Source organism: Tachypleus tridentatus, chromosome 10, assembly GCF_004210375.1.
Source record: "Tachypleus tridentatus isolate NWPU-2018 chromosome 10, ASM421037v1, whole genome shotgun sequence".
NCBI classification, from domain to species: domain Eukaryota; kingdom Metazoa; phylum Arthropoda; class Merostomata; order Xiphosura; family Limulidae; genus Tachypleus; species Tachypleus tridentatus.
The window spans coordinates 129,261,350-129,270,454 of record NC_134834.1 but is presented as its reverse complement, the minus strand read 5'-3'; the positions used below and the strand labels follow the sequence as shown (position 1 = coordinate 129,270,454).

Here is a 9,105-nt window from a genome sequence, read left to right as displayed (position 1 = left end):
ATGCTTCAAATTTGTTGATATGTTGGATTTTTAAATATTTACATAATTAAATAGTTTTTGATCTTCATAATAAATATTACATTCTAAGTTGTAAAAGTAATAATAAATAATAAGCTAGAAGGTTCTTTTTGTTTGAAACTTCCACTTCAAAATCATATAATAAGCTAATAGATTTTTTTATTTGAAACTTCCAGTTCAGATTCTGTTGCATGGGTTTTTCCCTCAACGACAAAGGTTATTTACTTATGCCCAATCTTAATGACAGTGAGGAAGTTTGTAATGATAAAAAAATCAAAACTGAGAAAGGTACCATTAGCACAAATGGTGAGAATAATGATCAAGAAACTATCACTGAAATAGAAATATGTTCAGAAAAACCTTTGGAAGTTTGTAAAGCTGAGGGGACTTCATATCCAAAATTAGAAGTGAGTCCTGTTTATATATTGAGATCTTTTGTTATTAAATATGTTTTCTTTTTCCAAAGATTTTAAACTTGCTGATACATTGGATAGACTGGCAGAAAAAGCTTGCTATGATAATTGCTATTTGTTTTAATTAATCAGCATTGAAGTTTTTTAAAGAAACTTAAGAATTATTTTAGTGTTTCTTGGATTATAATACAGAAATTGATTAACTAAATATTTAATGGTTTTAAGTGTTATTTATTTAAACAGAAACATCATGATTTAAGATAGATTTAGTTTTTCCATTTTTCACTGCAAGTTGGAAGAAAAGTTCACAGATTCTATAAAACAGATTTCTAACTTTTTGCTTTATAATAATTTTACTGTTATTTAATTTTTTTACCAGTTGTTTGGCATATATAGCATAGTTACTTTGCACCATAAAACACCAAACAACAACATCTAATCTAAGCTTTTGCATCTAATATTTAATTGTCAGGTTAAACATGAAAGGTTATGTTATAATTTACTTCTGCTTTATGATAGTTTCATGATTTTCTTTCTGTATTATAAAAATACAAGTTAAATCATGACAAAATATTATGATTTAGATTCAGTGTTTTACAAGTAATTGCAGTGTGTACATATTCCATGTATCTGTAGAGTAATAAATAATGAAAACACACTTTAATGTCACAGATAAGATTAATTACATTTCTATTTAAAACAAATTGCAACTATGGTTAGAAATAAGTATCAAGTTAGTCAGTTTATTAATTTGCATTATTTAAGTAGGTAAAGTTAAAAATAATATTAAATAAAGGTTTGAGTCATTTTAATATTTTGCACCCTCCTGCCATGCTCATTGTACTTAACTAAGCATGCAAATAGATGGCAAATTTATTTCCTTGGTGGACATAATAAATATAAATAAAACTCAAGTTTACAAGCATTGCAGGTTACAAAAACATAGCATATCTATTAAAAATTAAAAAGAAACTATACTTTCCAATATATCTTCCACTCACAAAATAGCTTTTGCTGATCTCTACTACTTTCTGTATTTTACAGTTTTCACTTACCTCTAGCTTTGATACTCCCACATAGTTTGCTATGTGGTTGAGCTGCACAGTAGTATGTATATAAGTATGTAACAACCTTCCATGAACAAGAGCGTGACATACCCTCCTAGCATAGCTGACTTCCTCTGTGTAATAGAATCCAATCTTCACTTTTCTATTTTGTGTGATTATGGTCAGATATTGTGCTTGTTTTTTTGTTTGATTTATTTTATAATGAATTGCTGGTGTTCTTGTGACTTTAACTTTCGTTTCAACTTCAATATTTTTTCTTTTAATATACTATTGTTTAACCAATTTTGTTTAGTTTAATAATGGATTTATATTAACTTCATTACATTTTTTTTCTATAGCATGTACTTGCCACTCGTGCAGTACTAGGAATTCTCAATTTCAAATCATGGCTTCTAGTACACCTGAAATTGTTGGTTACTAACCTGTTACAGCTTCAGGTTGGACATTATTGGCTGAGGCTAGTAAATGACTTCCTTTATATGGGCTGGGTCAATCTCCTGCACATCAGTTAGTTTTCTCCTTCACAAAGGAGTTGGAACAAGATGAAAGCCTTTTTTCTCCCCCTTCTCTTGCAGTGTAGCCTTGGTTTCAGACCATGGAGATGTTTTAATGTCTGTTCCTGGATTTGGTATCAAGGTTTGTTCTGTTCTGTTTTTGTTTTTCATGTGTTATGATCCATACTCTTCTCTTGTAAAGGAAACACCAAATAATGTATATTTTATCCTCCTCCTGACATCAAGGTCTACACTGAGCATTTCGCCAATCAGTTATGATCTGAAATTAGCATACTGAATCCACCACATACTTTACCACACTATTGTTTTATGAATCACTTTATTGACAATCAGCAGTCAAGTTTGCTAATCCTCCTTTCAGGATCAAAATCCAATACCTCTGTGCACTTTTCTCATACCTTCAACTAATCCTGACTACTCAGCTATGTTACCTATTTTCCATTCACCTTTTGTCTAAGTCTTTCAGTTGTCTGTCTGAGAGGTTTGCATCAGTTTTGCATCATCCCCCTTCTCTCCACATTGTCAAACCTAGAGTGGACTATACTTGTTTACACACATCCTTCTTATCCCTATCTATACATTTGTCTCAACCCTTTCTAACTACTGCCCCTTTATCCTGCTCCCCTTATCAATTTCCTCCTCATGGGTCATTTCATCACAGTGTACTATTGGTCACTGACTGCCTGCACACTGCCAACAGTACTGGTAACTATCCCATGGGGTTGGATTTCACTGGGGCCAAACTGACTCATCTTGCAAGCATCTGAGAAACTTTAACCACAGACTCTCAAGTTCTTCAGGTCTTATCAGATGAACTCTTCATTTACTTTCTCTCCCTTCCTCTCTTATCTCTTTTTCTTGTTTTTTCTCCTTCCCCTTAGGACCCATTGATCATTATCCAAATGGAATTTTTGTGCAGCCTTTCAGGATCTTCTTCTCAAGGGCACTATAAAACAGGTAGTTTGTTCTCTAACAGGTTTCTATTTATGTTTTTCATGTTATGCAAACACAACAGAGATTGGCATCCCTTTATTGACCTTTCCAGTCTGAATAATTATATGGAGGCTCTTTACTTCACCTTGGAATTTTTATCTGTTTTTTTCTGTGGGAATTTACTCCTACTTTTTGGAGGACAAAGATAGACATGTCTGATGCTTATCTTCAAACCCCTGTAACCAAAGCATTCTGTTGATATGTTTTCACCATATCCACAAATAATGTGTATATCAGTTCTGGGCTCTAACACTGGGGCTAGCATTGCCCCCCCTACATTTTTTATTGGGTGGTCAAAACCTTTGCCCATTTTTTCCATTTTCATGGGCATTGTTTCCACCATTACATTGAGGACTGACTCCTCCCAGCTCCATCTCTTTTAGCTTCTTCCACCCACACACAGTTTCCACAGGGAATTTCCTTAGAGAGGATAGCTAGTGAAGGTGAAGAAATCGGTTCTCCCCTAACACAATACCTTGTTCATTTTGGGATGTTCTTTGATACCAATCTGATTTGAGCCCAGTCTTCTCTCCTTTGTGTTCAGTGGAGCTTTCGATTCAGAAAGTGCAATCATCCTCTATTCTCCCTATGCAAGAGGTTCTTCTCCTTTAGAGAACTTTGATTTCCTTAAAGACTCTTATTCCCCTTGCCTGTGCCTGTGTGTTTTCTCTTAAGTTGGTTCTTAATGACCAGCAAACCTCACCAGGGATCCTTCAGATTACTTCCCTTCACACACATATTTCCTGATGTCTGGACAAGAACACCATTTCTCTCTTCTTCCTCTTTGTCTAAATGCACACTTTTTTATGGATATTTCTCTCTGTCATGCTGAAGGGACACATTACAACACCCAAGAAGGTTTGGGCCTTTAATCTTTACTCAAGTTGAATTTCTATATCAGTCATCTGGAGCTCCTTACTATTTTTTGAGCAATGGATCATTTACTACCATCTCTGAAGAACATAATGGTAATGATCAGTTCCAACAACTCAAATGTTGTCTCTTAGATGACATGGAAAGGAAGCACCCAGCACTCAGATGCTTGCAAGATGGCTCACAGCCATCACAATCATTGGCTTACTTATCACATCTCAGATTCTCTCTACATAGTGGCCCTTAAAACCACAAATATTGAGCTGGCTATGCTCTCGGTTGGGTACACCCCAACTGTATGATTTTGCCATTAACTTGAATCCCAAACTTCCACTATTTTAGTCCCCTATTCCATATCCTTTGGCTTTGGCAATAGCACTCTCAGGAAGGATTGGAGAGCATTCTACATTTATGCCTATCCCACAATCAGTCTTCTTCCCAGAATCCTTTTCATTACACAGCCATATGATGGTTTTATTGCTTTAAAATTTTTACATGTTCTACAGTAATTCCTGTATGCTGAATCTGAAAGTGATATCTATTTTTCTCCATCACATACAAAGTTTACATCAAATACCATATGTACTTTCACATAAGAGAATCATTTTCCTTGAAATTGGGTTATATTTGTTATGTTTAAAGTGTTCACAACCACTGACTATAGATTTTGTTAGATGAATTGTAACGTGAGAGCCTTATCAGTCATTCTAGAACAACTAGTATATAAACAATTAACAGGCTGCATGGTGTGTCATTTCTGGGTAGTAATTGTTTGTCCATGCACTTTGATGTTATTTTTTTGCATTTTAATATTATTTACCAATTACCTTGGTAACGAGGTGTTTATATGATCATAACATATTCTGTATATTTGTAGTAAGTTTGATGTAAAGAAACGAAGGCAAATCATTACAGAAGTCATCAAAAAAGCATATTATGAGTATTTTGGAATAAAGCTTGCAAACAAATAAAAAATTATGGGCTCCAAACAAAATTTGCACCATTTGTGCCAAAGAGTTGAGACAGTTAACTAAAGAAAAAGTCTTTGCCTTTTGAAATTTCAATGGTCTGGTATGAGCCTATATACCACATAGATGACTGCTGTTTTTGCTTATGTAACATCCAAGGCTACAACACTCTAATAAATCAAAGTTAAAATATTAATAGATTTTATAAATGATTTACTCAGTTAGTTACAACCCAGCAATTTCAAAGTCTGTGTCATTATTTATTAATTTAGGTTAAAATTTAAGAGAGTTACATCCCCTCTGATCTCTCCTCTAGGTCTTTATTTCCTTACACAAGACACCCTCTGTGTCAGTGATAGATTTAAGGTTTACTTTCCTCTGGTAGACAGAATACCAATAATCCATTGTGTAGCTCTATACTAAGAAAGCCAACAACAGCTTACACAACATGAAGTAATACATTTACAAAGTTATAAGTGTAAAAACCATGTACAAAACACTAAATTAACACTTTAGTTAATACTAAGGTACCCAGAGAGTTTGCAGTGAGTGCTGCCAGCCAGTTTCCTACTCTCTTTAAAGTTTAAAGTTAGTGACAATAGCAGATAGCCTTAGTAGTTTTGCTGTAGCAAAGATGAGGCCAACAATTTTGGTGGCAATGTGAATTGAACCCAAAACTCTTAAAATGTGAGGCACCCTCAACTTCCCTCTAAATCACCAGGTTATGCTGACTCAGAACTGAATAAACTTGAAGTGAAAATAAAAAACAGCTTGTAACACTAAAATCAGTTTTGATACCCTTACTTGGCAGAGCACAAGTAGCACATTTCATAGCTCTGTGCTTAAGAACAAATATAATGTTGATATTTAAATTACTTGGATAGTGGAATAATCAAAAATAGTAATAAACTGAAACTCTAATATCAATTTTGTGATTATTTTCATGTCAAGTGATTTAATTGTAATTTTAATAATTAATTGTTAGAATAATCAAAAACAGTACTAATCACAATAATTTATTTTGAGTAGTTTATTATTTACATGACACTAATCCATGTAATTATATATGCAAAAACAGCCATTTTTGCATATATATTTCTCTGTAAGTGGGTTTTCTCGACATCACTAAATACATGTAATTGCTGCTCTGAAGTAATCAGCTAGATTCATTAATTAATTGTGTTACTAAATTCTATTTTTTGTAGTAACAGTATGTTATTGTAACAGGTAAGGTCAATTAAAATGTTCTTGTAGTGTGTTTTGCATTTAATTCTCATTTCAAAAGCTGCTTCACTTTATATCGATAGAAAAATCCCCAAAGGAGCAGAATACTACATCTGAAGAAGAAATCCCAGAACTCAATGAGAACAAGAAAGATGAAGATTTAAACAATGTGTGTGCATGTATATTAAAATGTAAATAATTTTTATGAAAATTTTATTGGTAATAAAATCAAGTAGGTTAATTATGACTTATGTGAAAATATTTTATAATCATAAAAAATATTCAAAATGTCAGACAAATTTTTCATTTCTCAGTGTATAGAAAATTTAAAATTGCTGAATGTTGAATGCTGAAATACTTTAACATTTTGTGTCAGCATTTGTATATTAAATAAATTAATAATTTTAACATACTCAAAATCTGGATCAGCAGTCATTAGGACTGCTTTTTATGAAACTAAATAAAATTTATAAAACAACAAAAGTGTAAAGGGCTTGTTGCTAAGATTTACACTATGGAACACAAATTTTATTCCTGGATAGTATGTGCTATTTCTTAATTTTTTATGTCATAAAAGTAGGGAAAATGGCCATTATTCCCTTCAAGCTTTGCTTTTGTGATCTGGATAATGAAATTTAGAAATTAACTTATTTTCTATGTGAAAACTGGCAAATTTGCACATTTTCATTTACATAAAGTCTGAATAAAAACTATATGAATCAAGGTTTACATGTATTTATATTAAAGTTATACAAAAATGTTTAGAATTGAGTATTTTTTCGAGATTTGTGACTATAATGTAAATCACTTTCATGTGTCAGCCCCCAAATATAGTCTCCCATCATGTTTTTGTTATATGCTCCCAAATCACAAAGCAAACTTTGAAGAGAAAAATAGGTCTTTTTTCCATTTACTTTAGGTATAAGCAATTAGGAAATAATACTTTCTGAACAAGAAAAAGTAAAAATTTTGTTACATAGTGTTATTATTTAAAATTTAACAGTAGTTTACTTGATGTGATTTAGGTTAAATTTTAAACATTAATTAAGTAGTTAAAAATTCTAGCAATCAAAATAATGTTTATTGATGTATAGGACATTAAAATGGGTAATAAATTCTAACAGTTTGTTGTAGAAGGCAAGATAAGTCCTTTTTAACAAATTAGTTTATGTAACCTCTGCAAGAAAAAGGTTTGTCAATATAAAGATTCATGAGAGTAAATGTTGTTGGATTAATACAAAATGTTTCCACCTTTAACAACAGTTCATGTTGTTAACATGATTAAAGTGAATGCTTATGAGATTCTAAAAACATCTGACTAAAATATCTTTCCTTTTACTCCAAAAATAATGTTAAAAATTATGATAAACATGGAAGAAGTTGAATACATCATAAATTGTTCATAACACATTTTCATCTTTAGGATGGAAGGGAAATAAAGATTAATAAGGACAAAACTGACTCTTTATTCAAATATCAAAAGCTAGATATTGTTTTCAATCTTATTAAGTGTTTTATATAGTAACACATACAACACAAAACATGTTTTAGTTTTATTTGTAAGTGCAAAGTTATCATATCAAAATAACATATCAGCAAATAAAGTTGCTATTATGATTCAGATATGTTTTGATTTCTTATGTCAGTATTGCCTGATGAGGTTGCTGATTTCATGGGTCATCTAAATTGCTAAACTCAGCCTAAGTTTCCAACAGTCCATGAACAATGAATAAACTTATTTAAAAGCAAAACTATACAGATTTGAGGGTTTCTTCAGTGTTTCATATATTATTTTTTTATTCCATTCAAGATGTTTTGTGTATTAAAATATCCAGAAAATTGAAGAGAATACAAATGAGAGGGCACATCAGAACTGAGTATGCCACAAGGGTGGGTTCAAAGAGTTGTACAAAGACAGTCAGGAAAGTCAGCAGGAAAATTTGATATCTACATCTTGGCATAAGTATAAATTGATGTTCATTGTCACAAGTATGTATTAATAAATGGGTAATGTGGATACATCTCCTTTTAGAGTAAAGTTAAAAATGTTATTCTTGAAGTTTGAGAAAAAGACAGTTGTATAATTTTGCTTTTGTTTGACAGCGATTGTAAGTGTAAATCTGTAAGCAAGTGCCCAAGCATGACTTAGTGGTTAGTGTGCTGAACTGTGAACCTATTGTTTGAGTTCCTTTTCTTGTAAGTTATGCTTTACACTTTTGGGTTGTGGAAACGTTATAAGGACATTGATCAAACCTCATGTTGAAAAAGAATATCTCAAGAGTTGATTGTGGATTCTGCTGATCAAATACTGACCGTCTAGTTCTGTGGAGTGCAAAGTGTAGGGGCATGCCACTTAATGAAGACATGGAGAGTTGAAGTTAGTGGGCACAGCATAGGAATTATATTTGAAAGTGCAAATTTAAAAATAAAGTTGTAGAAATGATCATACAAATATAAATACTTTTAAATAGTATAGTAACAATAATTATTCTGAAAAACTTTAAATGTACAGTATATACTCAAATGTGTGATTGCATAGACCTGCAATTTTTCTATCACATCAGGATTTCGTACAAATCTGAAAAAAAACAATAAAGATTAAATTATTATTTTTTTATCCCAATGAACATTTCTTTATTATTAAGTTTGTTATGTCTGAATCCTAGAACTATCAATAAGACTTTATGTTGCAATCTTTAGCCTATGGTTGTCAACAGTTTAAGGGTAACAAAATGTGACCTGATTTCAATGAAAATGATTTACTTATGTAAAAGTACATATGATGTGAAAAATCTGTACAGGATGGGGAAAAATGGATATTATTTTTAGATTCAGTGTACAGGAATTACTGTAGAATATGTAAAAATGTCAAGACAATAAAACCATTGCAGGCCTGTCTTATCAGTATTTCCTTACTCAATCATTTAATGATCATTCCTCATTTTCATACAAAACATTTATATTCTCTCCATTGGTTCTTTTCACTTGGACTGGGAATGACCAAGGTTGATATTTCAAATGCATTTTTTCATAT

General features: G+C 31.8%; 1 long non-coding RNA gene across 2 annotated transcripts; it reads left to right on the top strand.

The window, feature by feature from the left end:
• Positions 1-200: 200 nt before the first annotated feature.
• On the top strand, positions 201-7,964 carry LOC143228214 (uncharacterized). 2 transcript variants are annotated; one of them, XR_013015261.1, is made up of 3 exons: positions 201-425; positions 6,155-6,262; positions 7,882-7,964. It is a non-coding gene; the product is annotated as an uncharacterized LOC143228214 (long non-coding RNA). The 2 variants fall into 2 exon arrangements; XR_013015260.1 differs by lacking the exon at positions 7,882-7,964 and having other exon boundaries at positions 6,155-6,347.
• Positions 7,965-9,105: the final 1,141 nt, after the last annotated feature.